The sequence below is a fragment of the Macrobrachium rosenbergii genome, chromosome 8 (assembly GCF_040412425.1).
Source record: "Macrobrachium rosenbergii isolate ZJJX-2024 chromosome 8, ASM4041242v1, whole genome shotgun sequence".
NCBI classification, from domain to species: domain Eukaryota; kingdom Metazoa; phylum Arthropoda; class Malacostraca; order Decapoda; family Palaemonidae; genus Macrobrachium; species Macrobrachium rosenbergii.
This window is the reverse complement of record NC_089748.1, coordinates 53,746,098-53,763,597: the sequence shown is the minus strand read 5'-3', so window position 1 is coordinate 53,763,597 and position 17,500 is coordinate 53,746,098. Positions and strand designations below refer to the sequence as shown.

Sequence of the window (17,500 nt, the reverse complement as noted above, 5' to 3'; positions counted from 1 at the left end):
TAATAGGAAATTTTTCCTTAGAAGGGAAGGGTATAAAATCTCTAACGTATCAGGTGATTCTTTGTTTTTGTTTTCACATTCAAACTGACTTGAAAACTAACGAATTTACCAGACCTTAAATTTTCATTAAATAAAATTATTTCCTTAGAAGGGGAGGGTACTGTATTTATAACGTATCAGGTGATTTTTTTTATTTTCATTTTTAAAAACTGTCTTGAAAACTAGTGAATTTACCATAAAATAAAATAAAAGGAAGTTTTTCCTTAAAAGGGAAGGGTACTGTATGTGTAACGAATCAGGCAATTCTCTTTTCTCAATTTTCATATTTGAACGCTGACTTCAAAACTAACGAATTTACTGACGACCTTAAATTTTCATAAAGCAAAAGGAAATTATTTCCTTATAAGGGAAGGGTATTGTACTCATTACGTATCAGGTGACTCCTTTCTTTTTATTTTCCCATTTCAACACTGACTGGAAAACTAGCGAATTCACCATAAAATAAAATGACAGAAAATTATATCCTTAGAAAGTAAGGGTACTGTATCTATAAAGTATCAGGTGATTCTTTCTTTTTTCACATTTAAATACTGACTTCAAACTAACGAATTTACCAAAGACCTTAAATTTTCATAAAATAAAGAGTAATTATTTCCTTAGAAGGGAAGGGTACTGTATTCATAAAGTATCAGCTGATTTTTAGTTTTCTGTAAAAGAAAACTATTGCTCCGGCTTTGTCTGTCCGTCCGCACTTTATTCTGTCCGCCCTCAGATCTTAAAAACTACAGAGGCTTTAGGGCTGCAAATTGGTTTGTTGATCATCCACCCTCCAGTCACCAAAGAAACCAAATTGCAGCCCTCTAGCATCAGTAGTTTTTATTTTATTTAAGGTTAAAGTCAGCCAACGATATAGGATAGGCCACCACCGGCCCGTGGTTAAACATTCATGGGCCGCGTCTCATACAGCATTACACCGAGACCACCGAAAGATAGATCTATTTTCGGTGGCCTTGATTATACGTTGTACAGAAAACTCGATTGTTTCGGCGCATTTTTTACTTTTTTCACATTTAAAGGCTTGAAACCTGCGAATTTACCAAATACCTTATATTTTGATAATATAAAAGTAAAGTATTTCTTTAAAAGGGAAGGGTATTGTACTTGTAACGTATGAGGTGATTTTTTTTTAATATCTGAACACTGGCTTGAAAGCTGATGAATTTATCACAAACCTTCACTTTTCAAGAAATAAATACTTGAAATTTTCGAACAAAGAGATACATAACTAAGCTAGGACAATTTTACCTGAAACCAAAAGCCTTGACAACTTTGGGAATTACGCACGGAATTTTAGGAATCGTCCCTAATTTCCTCTACATCCCCTAATCATCCATTTGGACTCTCGTTCATCGAAGTTGTAACAGAAGTTAGATCATTATCATAACAAATTTTGATAGTAGCGGCTGCCTACGCAGAAGAACTCCTCAAATGTATTCAGTGAGGGACTCTAATCCTAATGTCTTGGGCTTTAATGCTGCCAAGGAAAGAGATAAAAGGGGAAAGAAAAGATTCACCTTCTTATTGCCAAGTGAAGGCTGGAAAGGAAATAGAAAAAGATAGTGTTGTTGTATGTCTCGGACATGATGAATGAGTTACTTATTTTTGCCACAAAATATCAGGATTTTCTCCTTACTTAAATTCTTCAAGGTACGATGCTTCAGATGTCTGTCAATTCCTATCAAAATTTTTTCGATACAGTAAAGCACAAAAAGCGTATAATAAACAAATGCAAAAGTGTTGAATAAAAGTGGAACAAATGTGAACTCTTCCGTGGATGGTGCGATGATGACATACTTCACAGCTTCCTTTTTTTATATTTTCTTCTTCTTTCATAGTACTGGTATTGTTCATATTGCAACCACAGAGTTTATTTTAATTTTTCACATATCAGACTCATCGTGAAAATCGGATACTATTTGGGAAATTTCTTACAAGCTCATAACCATGAGAAAATTCCAAATTTCATTCAACCACTGAAAGTCATTTCAGAATCATGAAGAAATCCAGACTGAATTCAACAGTTTCAAGGGGAACATATTCGTGAAATAACTCCACATTCATTTCCCGAATTCAAACTCGTGAAGGAAATCACACCCTACTAAGGAAATCAAAACTCGATTCAGAATCCCTGACTAAAGTCAAATTTGTCCTCCTGTTGTCGAAAACTGGGAGAATGAAAAAGAAAGATTCCCTCTCGCAGGAAAAGGAAAACGCCATAGCGAGCCTAAAACTTTTATAGATTAACTCTGTTGTTTTCAAGACCATTTTCCCTTCGCTAATGAAGGAAGCGAGTGACATCAAGTGGTGGGTAGGGAGGTGGGGGAGGCCTGGGAGGAAGTCGCTATGGATGGAGGGTTTTGTGGGGAGATGACGGCTGAGTTCTTCTTATAAGGAGGAAAGCCTATAAAGGAAAGAAGCACAGGAATGTTTGGTCGTTCTTACCGGAAGAAAAAAATAAATGAGATCATTAACATCTTCACATGCTGGATCAAGTAGAGAGGAGTTAGAATGAAAGACCTAAAGAGAGAGAGAGAGAGAGAGAGAGAGAGAGAGGAGGGGGAATTTGCATACTGCTGGGTTGATGCTTTTAGCCTAATGGATAAATTTTGATAACATCCTAAAAGACAAAATATACAGGTGACATGTTTACAGAACAATAAACTAACGGTATTATTTTACTAATCTTAACTAAGCTCCCATCAAACGTACAGCGAATATTCCTACATCACATTCTGCATGAACTCAAAACCGTTAAACATTCACAAATATTCTGAAAATATGAAGATACGTTCATAAAGCTTTAACCAATAATACGCAAGTTATTATTAAGTGTTTTATTCAAATGACTTTTTCGATTTTCAGGGAAATGCGGTAAAATAAAAGAAATTGAAATAACCACAGTTCATTCATATCTCGGAGTAAGTTACATCATTCGGTTACTGGGAAAAGGTAGCACTGGCATATAAATTAAGTTTCTTGTTCTCTTCAGAAATACATTAAGAGGGGTCACAGTATCTAATCTAAATGTAAATTATAAGGCAAAATGAGATTACTCAGATTGGTACGAATATACATAATTGTGACGAATGTTCTATAAACGACATTTTGTAAAATTTGCGGGGCTGAAATCTCGACCACCAAAGTATGACCCTCGCCTTCAGAAACGAAATGGTCGTCGCTCCGATAGTTGTCCACCAATCGTGTATTACTCTAAATTGAATGTCTTCCTAAAGAGAAATTGAAAACACTCCCCCTTTGGAAATTTACTTCGTAATTAAGCAACTGATATCAAATGTTCATATATGCTTTGTATTTGTATATATGTGTGTGTGTGTGTGTGTGTGTATTTACACGCACACACACCTACACACACACATATATATATATATATATATATATATATATATATATATAAATATATACTGTACATATATAATAACTAAGTTAACAATAAGGTGAATAAGGATAGCTCTTGTCTCGATATATACTGTACAGTGTCTATTGAACTTCTGCAGCTTAAAAAAAGCACTAATGCTTTGAAAACAGAAACAATGGACCCGACGTAATTAGTTAATCAGTGGTGGTGGAACAGAATTATGCTTCGGAGTAAAGTAGCGGACGGCCTAATGCACCGGGAGAGCCGGAAGATGTATGCCCCCCCGGAATTAATGCAGGCAACGGCCCAAGCCAAAACACAGACACTGGAGGTGCCAGTGTATGCATACTGTATACATTATTTCTCATGCAGCTTTATATTCATTTTTTGTATGCGTCTGTAAAAAGTACATATTTGTATCTGTGCGATCACAAACAGATAAACGTTATATACGTCTACACAAAAACACACACACACGCCCACACACATATATATAAATTTATATATGTGTGTGTGTGAGTGTGTGTGTGCATGTGATATACATATATTAAATAAATGTGTATACATATACATATATATATGTGTGTGTGTGTTTATATACATAAATTAAATAAATGTGTATATATATACATATAAATATATATGCTTCCATGCCACTTAATTCCATGTGACAACAAATACAGCTGAGGCTACGAGAAAAATAAAAGAAGAATGTACCACGCGCTTTCCTGTTATTGCATTGTACCTTGAAAATTTATTGAAATAACACGGAAGCGCTTGTGTGTAATAATATATACTTATACATAAACACATATCTATATATACATATATATATATATATATATATATATATATATATATATATACATATAATATATATATATAATATATATATGTGTGTATATATATCATATATATGTATGTATAAAACTTCAACTGTACAAGGTAACTGCACAAATAGTTTCATAATTTGATACAGTATATTGTCCAAGACATCTGGTAAAAAATTATATTGGTATTTATATACAAAGAACATAATTTTTAAAGGTGCTTCTGTGGATCTTATACACAAACATTTAAACATATCTATGATCATAATGTATACATGTAATTCAACTTTCAGGATAGTGTATCAATTTTAAGAAATGTGTACAATACGACATGTATTTAGAAGAACAAAATAACTCAGGCCCAAAGAAAAACCGAAACAGACATGTGAGCAACAAAGGAGAACAGGAAAGGTGTCGCTCTGATATAGCTTTAAGTGAATTTCCCGAAGGCTGTCCCACCTTACCAAATTCCCAGCAGATTGAGTGGATTAGCGTAGAATGGAATAGAGTACAGAATGGTTAAGGGGCCTCTAATAACAGTTAGGAGCTTTAAAACCAAGGTATTTATCAAATCTGACTTTTTTTTTTCATGGAGCTTCAAGTTACTTTTTCAAAAAAGGACACAACTACTCTATTAAACTCAAATCCCCCGAGTACCTGTTTATGCATAATAGTGGCCGTAATGAAATTTATTTCGAATGTTCTTTTATTCCTACACAGAAATAAACTTACCAGTCCTATCACTTAAGAATAAAATCTTACACGTTTTAAACAGAGATCCTTACCCTCACGATAAATTTGAGCGTATCTCCTCCATATCAGTGATGTATATTTAAATTTATGTGCAAATGTACACATACTCGTACACATTAGCACACAGACATATATTTTTAAGTTTGTGTCAGTGTACACAGACAGATGAGCGCTTGTGAATGCAAGTAGAGTAACTTAACTTTTTCTGGACGGAACATTGTGAGCCAAAGACAGCAACAAAATAATCACTCAAACTGTCCTATCAACTGCATGCATTGCTTGCCTCTCAAATAAGATTTATGACACACTTACGAATCCAGTTTGCACTGTACTGGTAAACACACCAGTCATTACCTTAAGTAGCCAAAGTAACTTCAGTCAAGACACTGATAAAATCTGATAGACGTGTAGCCTGTCCAAAAATAAGTCACTTTGCTTAACAATTAAAAGTAATTTCATTTTCTAGGACACACTTAACTTTCGTTAACGGGTAGGATTTTTCTTCAGGCAAACAATCAGTTTTATCAGCGACCTCTACGCTTGACAACATTAAGCCCTTTCAAAAGCAATACTGGTAGCTGTCTTTCGACCTCTGGGAGCCGTGATCTCCGCTAAGATAAAACCCTGGAATGGGAGGAGCATTCTGGCAACTCCTTAAGTACTCTAAAACTAAGTAGGCCATTAAATGTTCAGAGGACTGGGGCTCATAACGTCAGCAAATTGTGTAAACTTTTCAGCGGAAGTATCAGCGCATTTCAGCAGCAAACACATAACAAGGTAAAACTTTATATGTACACACAAATGCAAATATATATATATATATATATATATATATATATATATATATATATATATATATATATATATGCATATATATATATATAATATATGCATATATATATTATATTATACATATATATATTATATATAGACACACACACACACACGAAGCGTAGGATTTGAAAGTAGAGCTCTCACAAAAATGAGATGATGTCACGATAATGTAGGATATGCCATTTAATGTCTGACAGGTAAATTTCAAGAATTTCAAACAATATTAAGACAATATTAAAACTATTGATCAACAGTGTTCAAAACCGGCTTCACAAGTGATATTTGCTTAATTACTGGTCACAGTATTTGCTTAAATGCACGCATCACATAAGCTACCCGAATGCAGACTTGAAACGAGCCGCCGCACATACAAGAGGTGTAAGGGAGCAGATTCGGAGGAGAAACAGCACGCGGGTCATTTTTACCTTCAAACTGTGGCTGCTAATACATCATAATATGAGTAGATAATTGTGCACATGATTTTAATTAAAGAGATTTATGTGCCGGCACTTATAACACTTATGTCGAGAAGAAAACGCAAAAAAGTGTCTGATGACTGAACCTGTTTAACCTTCTGCATCTTCCCCGTCAGCACCTCACCTTGGAGGAAACACCGAGCTCAGCAAAAAAGGCAAATAAGAGATCGACCTTCTGAAATATTAGGGCCTGCTTCAAAACAAATCGTCCAGGGGTCGTCATCGGACGTGTTACAGACCCGGGCAAGCATGTTGATGTTTGAATAGACGCAGGATGGATCTGCTTCTACTGCATAATGAAGCTTGTACCTGCCATCAGGGATACTCGAAGATCCACTTAGGCATGATGCATCGTCCATTCTCAAAAGGGAGTGACGACAAGGAGATTATCATAATGATATAGCTTTGTCGTAGGGAGCTAGATGCTCCCCAGTGGTATTCGCAGTCAGAACAAAGGGACTTATGAGATGCCCGGCGAGGACGGCCTCGGTTCATTTAAATGTTTAATCTTCAACTTATTTATTGGCAGAGGGACACTCTACACGACGGCTAGTAAAGTACTTCATTATGTCCCTCTCAAGGGCATCATGGGTAGCTTCTTGAAACAAAGAAACTGATATATAAGAAAAGGACCAAGTATAACCATACCTTTGCATAATTGTCATGCAATACATATATATATATATATATATATATATATATATATATATATATATATATAATACAAAATATTAACGCCGGTGTAAAACTTCTCATATTTTTTTCTGTTTTTTTACAACGTTTCGGGAATTCTTGTGTTCACATCATGAAGCTGAGAGTAAAGATTAATAAAGAGCATTTAAATATGCGCAAGTTAGCATAGAGATCATCTATTTCATTTGCATATGTGCAAAGACAAGAGGCATAAAATATGATAATGATCATAAATATATATATGTGTGTGTGCGTGTGTTTTTTATTATTATGCCTTTTCTCAGCCTCATGATGGGGTCGCAGGATTTCCCGAAACGTTGTTAAAAATAAAATAATTTTATGAATATTACCACTGGTGTTCTTATTCCAGCATAAAACTAAAATTCCAACGGAGGGAAGTGTATACATGTTTTGAGCATGTTTGTCTGTTTATATATGAGATGTATATCATATACACAAATATATATGTAATTTGGATCAGTTTGTACAGAGTAACTGCAAATGTTTACTCACATATTCTTAAATATTTAGATAAGTATATACGTTCATACAAAGGTATTTATGCTTAACTGTGGAGGTGTACCTAACTTTAGGTAACAAAAGCCTTTATTTCACAGGAGGTATTTTTGTTCTCAAAAAAAAAAAAAAAAATACATTACTGGTTTCAGTCAGCGCAAAACCAGACAAAAGGAAAAAAGAAACTAGAAGCTGAAATAAACAGGAATTTCCATAACAAAGAGGTGGATGAATGGCGTACAATAAGGGAATTTTATTTTTAGATTTCAATTCTAGACCCTTGTTTTGTTCATTTAATTCTTTTAACGTCTGCCAAAAATGTCATCAGATGTAGGGTCTTTTATAGTTTTTATAATAAAGATTTAGAACTTTTTACATCTTTCATAACAAAAAATAAATGAAAATCACAGATAACATATTCATTTTCACTTCGAGGCTCGTGTTCAAGAGGGAGAGACTTAAGCAACGCAAAATCTATTTGTAACTTTATTATTATTAAATAAAAATGGGTCTGTCAGTAAATAAACAATAAATGTAACCCACATTTGCAAATGCACTGTGGATCTTTATAAGCGCACCGTACATAAAGTTCATCAGATAACTCACAACTAAATGGGAAATTATAATAAGTATTTACATGACGTGTAAGGTACTTAGAAAGATTTCATCTATTCACTTCGATGTTTATTACATCTGCCATAAAATACCCTGAAGGTTTTTATTATTTTTTTCTGCTCGTAGGCACAAAAACACAATAATTTTTTTTATATGTAAAGAGATTTATAATGAAAAATTGGCAAGAGTTGCAAGAGAAGGTTTAGATTGGAGTAACGGTAGAAACTTGACAGACTTAGAACACGCAGATAATGCTGCTTTAATAAGCAGAACACGACAATAGTTACAAAGCTTGCTTAATAGAAGGCATCATATATCTAGGGAGATGGGAATTAAGATATGAAATAACACTAAGTGCAAAAAGGATTAACGAGGCTGAATCTTTCTTTCAAACTTTCAGGGACAATGATACCAAATACGCGTTCTCTTGAGATGGAATATAGTGAAAGAATGAACAAGGCAAATCAAACAAAGGGCAGAATGAATAAGATATAGAAACTGAATAGACTGAGATTGCAAACGAAATGAGATTATACATTTGCACGATTTGTATTACTACAAGGACACGCAGCATAGTAGGACAGGGGACTTTCTAAAAGATGTTGTCGATTTGAGGATACAGCTTTAAGAAGAATGTTAGGAGACAGAAGGCAAGACAGAGTGAGATATGATTCCATAGGGAAAATCACGGAAGGTCTATACGTAGATAGGATAACGATGCAGATGACTTGAACATGTCTTTGACATCACACCAAGATAATCGTACAAGATATTGTACGCTTGGCTGCTCTTGGCACCTGATGAGGAGGCGCCCGACCTACTTGAATGAGAATTAAGATATGGCAGGCTGATGATAAATGGAGATTTGTGAAAGTGAAAGCAAGGAAACATATACAGGATATATATATATATATATATATATATATATATATATATATATATATAAATATATATATATATATATATATATATATATAAATATATATATATATATATATATATATATATATATATATATATATATATATATATATATATATATATATATATATATATATATATCAGATAATGATATCGAAAACTTGCCCTCGAGTTCATCCTTGATTCAGTGGCTGAAGGCTCCATAGAGCCACTTCCTGTTATGGCGAGCGGATTTTTGTTAATACATAATTATGTTCACCAACAGGAAATAAAAATAAATACTGTATACGTTGAGAGATGCCAGGAGCAACAGCAGTTAATTCTGAAACAGCCGTGGCTTAGGCACAAGCAGGGCGTTTATGGTATACAATACCTAAAACAAGCTTAATAAAGTAAGCCATGAAACCAATGATTAACAGTATAAAGAGGAAAGAGGGCTATTTTAGTATCAGCTGTTCAAGAGAGGTCAAACACAAAGTAAAAGAAAAAGGGGCGATTATTAAATGAAGATATTCTTTTTTAAAAGCTGTATAAGTATCGTTTATGAGAACAGTTGCTATAAAATGATCTCTATATTATGTATGGATTAAAATAACCGGATAACCTCGAAACATACATATTAATGACTAATGTTAAATACTAACTTGTAAGTGTCCCGCCTCTCCTAAATCTGACTCTGATTATTATAAAGTGTGAGCACAAAAGAATCTCTACGAACGCAACAAAAAATGAAAAAACAAGATTTGTTATTTTAGACAGAAATGTAGGAATACTGGAATGGATAACATCCTTACTTTTCAGCCTATCAAGAATTAAAACGGCAGAAAGGAACAACAGCATGTAAGCATACACAACGAAAGAAAACAGTCGGAAAGACGTGAGGAGAGGAGTGTCGATTTCGTGCTGTTCCTTCCAAATCACTAAGCAAACACGCAGAGCTGAAAAGAACGTCAACACCAGACGAAAAGCCCTTCCTAAATGTAGTGCAAGCGACAGATCCGTCGTCGAAGAAAGCAATCGAGTGCTACAGACACCTGTTGGCAAAAGGGGGTTATCGCATTTGATCTTTTGTCCAGGGCTCACCTTACCCTGGTTCAAAGGTCAAAGTTCAACGAACCGTCACTCAAACCTCAGCCTTATTAAAGATGTAACGTTGCGTTGTGCAGTTGTAACACCAGTATTACGTGACGAATCAAAACTAGCTATGAGTCAGCCCTGTTTGGACGATGATTTATTCCCTGCCTTTATGAAGCTGTATGGGTTCTTGATGGCGACGGCTGCTCTTGATTACGTCATTGTTCTCGTCTTGATTACGTCATTGTTCTGTTTTGATTACGTCATTGTTGTTGTTTAGCAGACGCCGTTATTCTTTTTTTTATTGCGTTCTTTTTATCGCATTTTTTACTTTAAAAAACTCTGACATTGTTATGCATTTTCTTGTCACACTTGTCTGACGTTTGAATGGCAGAATTGTACTTTATAAATTAAGTTAGAAGGCTTTTGCTCCCAAATGCTGCATTTACATCTTGATTTCGTCATTATATCTACACAAGACTTTCCTTCTTCTCTCTAAAGGTCATCGACTGTTTTTCACACCAGTCACTGTTCCTTGATTGTGCTATAATAAATTTTTTTTAATTGGTTGCATCTTGAATTTCTGTTAACCGTGTCATTTATTCTCCAATTAATGCATCTTCTATCTTTCCAATACTGCTTCACCTTACTGCCTTTTTCGTTACTTTGCTTACGTCAATTTTTCTGTCTTGATTGCGTCATTGTTCCCCTTCTGGTTGTATCAACGCCTCTTTCTTGTTGATTAAATAATTGATTGCGTAATGATTTCTTGCATCATCAAAACACTTTTTCTTTTTTTCTAAACTGCGGTTTTTATTTTGTTCACGTCTCTGTTACTAGTTTTTTGATCCATCATTTGCAATTACAGCATCATTGTTTTATTCATAAGTGGTGAGTTCCTTTTCATTCAATCATGTTATTGTTTACCTAATGACTGAATTTTTACTACAATTTTCTCTTGCGATCATTTTTATTCAAAAAAGGCGTAACACATAAAGTAGGATTTTAATTTTTTTTATCATTCATGGATTGACGTTAAATGTTTTGAGGTGAAACAAGCGGATTGTAAAAGCAAAGGATTGAGTCAAATGAATAACAGATTACACTAATTAAGAATGTAAAGTTTTGCGATGGTTAACAAAATACAAAGAGCGATGCTGAAACAGGAAACCACATGAATCAAACACTTAAAAACTACAATATTTATAGAAATCGAGGATCGGCAAAGCATTTATAATACGTAAATAACACCGTTTTAATAAGAACAAAGGCAAATGGAGATACAGAAACCAGAATTTTCATTCTATTGAAAATATGGAAATCAGAGGAGTGGGGAGGGGAGGAAGGGGAGGAGAGGGGGTGTCATATCACCTCAGCGTCTCGGAGTCGCCATGCGAAAATTGACCCGTCGGCCGCTGAAATGTTGTTAGAGTCCCGAAAGTTTTTCTTTTTGCCGAAGGGTTAAAGGGAAAGGGGGGTAGGGGGATGGGGGAGGAGGAGGGGGAGATTGGAGGGGTTAAACAAACTGCGGTCCCCTCTCGCACAGTTTGTATATCTCCATTAGCCTGGGATTGTTTTACTGGGAGTTTTTGGAGGGACGGTTCAATTTCAACCGGGGGAGCGCAGAAAAATAAAGGAGAAATTGCACTGAAAGGTGTATGTGTGTGTGTCTGCGTGTGCTTGTTTGTGAGCGCATGAGACTTCGACTTGCTTTGTTTCTTATTAAAATCGATGTTTTTTTTTTCCTGTTGACTTCTCTTTAAATTTTAAACAAATGGTTTCATGTAGTTTTGTGTTACTGTATGCAGATGCACATATCTGCCCAGTACTTCTCCTGTCTGTTTATCTACCTATTGATCAGTCCATGTTTCTATCAGTCTGTCTATATGTCTTTAAGAGTTTGTACTTTAAACTATAAGACTCATCACTGATAAATTTTCTAATTTACTACTGATTTATTTTTCTTGTAAGGTTAACATCTTCAGACTTTACGTCAGAACACTGGGTCTACAAATGAATGGAGATATTGAATGGACGGGATAGCTGGGGAAGCCCAACATACCCTCTTATATTGTTATGCACGACTGCAGGGAGTATCTGTGCTCCTATTTGCGTTAGCTATGAGCTGAAACATCCCAGATGTCACATAAAGTTGCTTTACGGCGCGAGGTGACCGTATGAGCATGTTTTCAAACACTTGGGCTGCGTTATTGCCTTTGCATCATGGCCTTCCACGATGCACATACAGTAGTCACATACACACACATATATAAATGTGTATGTGTGTATATATATACATACACACAAATATATATATACACACACACACACACATATATATATATATATATATATATATATAAATATATATATATATATATATATATATATATATATATATATATATATTAATAATCACAGTGACACGTGATTTATCTACCCACAACTACTACAGGAAAAATGAAACGACAGTTTAAATCCTGACAGGTTTCGTCTTGACATCAATGCCATCTTTCAGTGGTAAAATTAATAATATAAATGTCATGGGGATAATACAAATGGTCTGCATATTCGCCTGTATTGTCCTCATACCATATACATACACACATATATATAAATATATATATATATATATATATATATATATATATATATATATATATATATATATATATATTATATATTTATATTAAATTTCTACCACCACGTATCAGTCCCCTGAAAGATGTCCTAGATATAAATATGAAACTGGTCAGGATTTACACCCAGTGTTTCCATTTTTCCTGCGGTATTTGTGGATACAGATACACACGCACATACATACATACACACACACATATGGTACGATGGCATGTCTGCGTGCATATAAACAAACACAATAAGTGAAACTACAACAATAATCCTTAACCTTTTCATAACAAGCAAGAACCCCAAGGACCCCGAATCCTACGTCTTTCGGAACCCTGGGAGAGAAAAGACATTATCGCATCTAACACCTTCGTGTTGGTATCCGAAGATAGTATCGGAAGCCTTAAAATACATGTTGAGATTCACTCTCAAGTCCCTTTCCCTCCTCCTTTCGGGAGATTAAGAACCTGTTTTTTTATCCTTGCGAGGCGTGTCGAGGGATATTTAGATTGGGCGCTGTTGACATCGCTCGGTTATCGCGGTGGAAGATGCTCTCCAATTCACAGCCTTAAATAGAGTTTTCGATGCCCTATTTCTTATCGCCTTTCTCATTTGCTGGGTTGGCTGCCGATCTCGCACGTACGCATGTATGCACACATTAAATCCCTGTTTTTGCCTTCGTACGGGAGAATTGAGAGAAATACTTAAATCCTTTGCTGTTTAAAGTAATTAAAGGTCATCAACACACAATTAGCATTTGCTTGGAAACTTCTCCAAGAAAAATTCATGCAAGACTATCAGCCGTCTCAATATCTTTTATGAACTTCCGTCATTAGCATAGGCCAGTTTTAGAGACACTTTAACATCAATTTACAGACTTCAGCTGAAAACAAGTGTGAAAATATCCTGTTCATATAGAATTTCACATAATTTGCAACCTTACACACACCATGAGGAGTTCCCCAACCAGAGAGTTAACTACTGTAGTTTGACTTGGTCTCCACTCCATTTACCTCTAAAGTGAGAAAGGCATATCTTGATAAAATCGTTAAGAACCTTGTCTACCACACTTTCCCTCACGGTGAAAACTGATAAAGATCGAAAATAAATATATCACTAACCATCAAGGAAACTATCTTTGTGAAAACTAAAGCTACAAATATTTTTGTCTAACATATAGCTAAGAATAAAGAGAGACCTAATATTAAACAATTTTTAGGTCTTTAAAGGGGTCAGCATAAAAAGAAATACCTTATTTCTTGAGAACTCTAACGAAATCTATGAATCTTTTCACTGAGAATCAAAATGGAAAACCTCTCAAGCTCATTAGATGTCACAGCGTTGCCTTGGTTAACTTCATCCGCTCAAAAGGCGGGGTATGTCGTCACCTAAAAAGGGAGGTCCATTAAAGCTCTTTCTTTCTCTTTCGTGACCGAGATTGTTTTGGGCAGCTAAGTCTGTCCCAGTCTATTCTCCTGACCCTCTCGGCAGGGGGTCACACCAAAATCTCTGAGACGGATCTATGGATCTCTGGTTTCACTGGTACCATACAGTCTCTCATTTTCCATTCGCCATTGTTTCCTCTTAGTTTGCATGGACCCTTTCACTTTTTTTTTTTCTTTTACTTATCAACTGTGATCTTGAGAACACCTTTCATTATGGGTTCTGAAACCCGGCCAGGCTTCGTGACTTACAGAATGCATGTTGTTCCATTTCCTCTCTACCCTTTCCAGCTGCATAACCATTTACCTTCGGAATTATTTTATTTCCCCTACGTTTATCAACCTTTCTGTCATTCAGATGGATTCAAAATACTTTTAGAAATACAAGATTCACATGAATGAATTTACTTCATCGTAAACTAATAACCGGATATCAAAATCTGCGTATCTTAGTTTTTTATTTAAGCTTATAGCAACTTTAAAATTGACATATTTTTATGTAGGCAGGAGTGCACTTTCTTTCCACTTGTGACGGAACTGGATCTAATTAAACTACACATTCGATAAATCCCCTAGTATCTTTGAAGATACGACTTCCATATTTATTTTGTGTTATAAGTTTGTTAATCCCTTTTCACAAGCAATTTCACTCTTGCTGATATGTTAAGCTATGATGCAGTGTGGTTCCTCTTAGCTGTTCAAGATCGAGTTAGTGAGAAACGTTCTACAAATTTCGTAAGACACTGAAGTAAGCAGTTCTTGGATTAATTAGCTCATTGAATGTTTCCTGTTTATATCACCCCAAGGGTTTGGAATTCCCTCTTTACACATTAAAGAAGAAATCAGTGCCGGATTCTACGAGAAGTTCTGTCGTTTCTTTATGGATTGACCGTCACTTTTTTTTTATCATCCTTCGCCATACATATATTCTTACTAAAGGTAAAACATTTATTCATTTTCCACCCTTAATAATAAAAATAAAAACTCCACATCAGTAGATTTCTCGTACACGTATACAGCTCGTAATCCAATATTGATACCCACGCGCATATTTTGTATGTACAGTACATGTACGCGTGAAGCGAGCATTGGAATAACCCCCACCCTGTAGCCAGTAAACTACACATCTGGGAAATCGAAGTTTGGCCATAAGGGACGCAGGGCTCGTACATAGCAGGAGCTACTTGAACAGCATATAAATCCTAGAAGACTTGACTGGCTCATTTATTCGTCGTTCCACGACTTTTTTATGACTAAAGCATCTACATTTTTTTTTTTCATTCTATGTTCACATTAATCCAAAAAGTTACGCGTTCATTTGTAACAGAAGGAATGTCTAGATCCCATCCATCATTTTCACGCTGTTATGATTTAGGAACAAAGAAAAATGATTAACTGCCCGACAAGCCTTGGAGGCACGGACATTCCGGATAATGGAACAGCCGGGAAAATGACTCTGTTATCGAGAGATTTTGCATAACAAAAGACCTCGTGCTTCTGCTATCTATCTTGTTATGTCTTCCAAGAGACCCGGGCTTACATTATCATGGGAAGAGGTTCCACGCTAAAGGGAAAATATAAGAACATTTGATGACTTAATAAGAAAAGAGTTTATTCATTGCTTGATTTCTTTCTAAGGGTTCCAGGAATGGAAAGGTAGAGAAAATCATGATTACTCATAATCAATCAAAGGATTTGAGAATAATGGTGAGATGGACCATTTATATATATATATATATATATATATATATATATATATATATATATATATATATATATATATATATATGTATGTATTTAACTAACGCTTTCCCTCTTAAAGAGGAGGTGGCCTCAAAAGAAATGATCCTTCCAGTTCTCCAGTTTTTTTTTTTTTTTTTGGCAGGAGGTTGCTGGCCTCACGCTATGCGTTTTCCATCCTGACTGTACCCCACGATAAGTGACTAACCACTGGTCTCTTAATTCACTGATTTAAGTAAAAAGGGGAAAAAGTGGCTTCTTTGTTAGAACCTGTTCATTTGCCCATCCTTGTCTAGGATTTAAAACTGGATTTACTTGCTGGTTAGGCTAAGACGATGCCAAGATAAAAATGCCAAGCCTTTACAAGATTCAGCTGACAAAAAAAGTAGAGGAAATGACTGAAGACAGAAACACCACAGAAGACATAGGAGAACGAAGCATAGCGCAGCATATTGAAACTGAAATACGCAGTGCTGGTATAAATTCAGAATGGGTTTATTGATAGGAGTGAGCCACGCAAGGTGATTACATAACAAGGGTGTGTACCATTCCTATCCAGACTCACAGATATTGAGACCAATGCCATTGTATTCCACAAAGCCTCTTGTGGAGGATGATCAACTAAATACAAGGTACTGCAGGGTGTCACAACTGATCTTATCTTTCGAAATATGAATAGTGTTGATGATTAAAGAGAAAGCTGTGGACTTCCAAATAGGCTACGAAGTGAGAATAGAGCAGGGTGTCACTGATTTGCCTACAGTAAAGTTAAAAGACCAATGGGATATTAATTACTCGGATTACAGCAGTTGCTCTCATGGAGAACTGACTGTACAAGATTACTGTTAAGAACTATCAAATAATGGAGTCTCTCAGTAATTGGTATTTTGTTAGTAGGACCATTTCTACTGGTTCAATCAGCAGAGGGACTAACAAACCTGAGAATCTTTTGGGTACTGCTATTCTAAGGTCTGAGATACTCCCATCGAAATTCATATTTATTGACAATGATAATAATAAAAAAACATTGCAGTTCTCAGAAAAAGGGAGAGGCAGGGAGGTCTGGAGTAAAACATTAAAGGAAATGCAAAAATACGAATGGAAATCTGGTGGGGGTAAGCGAGGCGAAAGCGAGAAAGATTTTTCTGTATCTTGTTCCCCGAAAGGAGGGCAAATAAAGATCTATCAACGGGATAAAGAAAGGTTCAGTCAGTATATACTGTTATTAGCTATCCTGCAGTAGGGTTTCCATGGGTGGTTAAAACAACCTACATCTATCTATCTATTTATCTATCACTCTAAATTTAATATATATATATATATATATATATATATATATATATATATATATATATATATATATATATATATATTAGGTGAGTATTTTTCCTTCAGTGTACATTTCAAGCTCTACATATACAGACTACCCGGATGTAGCTACAAATCTAACCATCAACTACTTCAGTCTCTACTATTGTCAGATACTAGTTCCCTTACTAACACACTCGCATGCGCGCGCGAAGGGAAACACTGGAGTACTGC

The 17,500-nt window shown here is 35.3% G+C and overlaps 2 protein-coding genes across 3 annotated transcripts in view; one reads left to right on the top strand and one right to left on the bottom strand.

The window, feature by feature from the left end:
• Task6 (TWIK-related acid-sensitive K[+] channel 6) overlaps positions 1 to 17,500 on the bottom strand; it is a 739,267-nt gene that overhangs the window by 216,765 nt on the left and 505,002 nt on the right. The gene's annotated exons all lie outside the window — the stretch shown is intronic.
• Positions 1 to 17,500, top strand: part of LOC136840867 (uncharacterized) — a 345,410-nt gene that overhangs the window by 94,092 nt on the left and 233,818 nt on the right.